Source organism: Pteropus vampyrus, unplaced genomic scaffold (assembly GCF_000151845.1).
Source record: "Pteropus vampyrus isolate Shadow unplaced genomic scaffold, Pvam_2.0 Scaffold50, whole genome shotgun sequence".
NCBI lineage: Eukaryota > Metazoa > Chordata > Mammalia > Chiroptera > Pteropodidae > Pteropus > Pteropus vampyrus.
In genome coordinates, this window is record NW_011888831.1 from 3,349,592 (window position 1) to 3,350,857 (window position 1,266).

Here is a 1,266-nt window from a genome sequence, read left to right on the forward strand (position 1 = left end):
ATACAGCTCTCTTAACTGGGGAGCTCTTTGCCCAGTGTTTGACAAGACTGACTTATTTTGCCTTTCCTGCCTCAGCTAAAATTACACTAACATGTGAGCAGTTGTTCCCTAACTCTACATGGTAGAACTTGGTATAATTCATTTATGTCTCTTTTCTTTTTTTTTTTAATCTTTACCCCATAAACGTTGTTTTCAAGAAAATAAAAGATGTATTAAGATAGTTTAGATTTTACTATCTTTGAAATTTGTTTAGTAATATAAAAATATTGATTTACATTTTTGTCAAATAATAGACAATGAATATCCCTATGCTATTTATTGCATAATACAACCTTTTTCTGTCAATATAAAAGGTATCATAATTATCTATCCAACCCCACATGTACTTGGCTCTATTTCTAAATTTTCTGTCCTTTTCCGTTGATGTTTTCCTTCTAACATATGTGCTGTACTATTTTAAGTTTTTGATATTTGACAGAGCAAGTGTCTATTTCTTACTCAGCCAACATTTTTCTAGCTTACTTTCATGCTTATTTGTAGGTGAAATTTAGGTTAAAATTTTAAGCTTCAATATGATAAATTTTAGATAAATCCAAGAGAATATGCACCATTACAATAAATTTATCTTTCTATTTGGTATCAGAGTGTATCTATTATTAAATTGGTACATTATGCCTCACTAAAGATTTTGAATGTTCTGATTCTTGTTAACCTCTTAATGCACAGCTACGCTCATTGAGAGTATGTATGGGATTATATTTTATCCTAACAACTGTTTACATTTAATAACAATAATAGCCAATATATTTTTACTACTCAACCAGACCAGATTTCCATGTTAATCATATTATTACTTAATATTATTCTCACCCATTTTGACATGAAGAATTCAACTATGAAAAGAGAATTCACAAGTGGCAAAACTCAGATTTGAATTCAAATGCTCTAATAATACAGCCTTAGTCACTGTATGAATGACATGACTTACAGAGCACCATTAGTTTTGGGTCCACATATTGTGTGATTGTTGGTTTAATGCAAACCCCTTTTATTTCTAATGGCATTTTGGTTGATTATCTTAGATTTCACAGATAGATTATCGTATGATAATTTTTCCTTTTTTCTATATTTTAATTTACCCTTTCTTTCTTCATTTATATATAACCCATTTTACAATGTATATGCATATTTAAATATCATTGAAAATCCTTTGCAATATCATAACACAATATATTAATCTTGAAGCACTACAAGAGCATTGTAAGA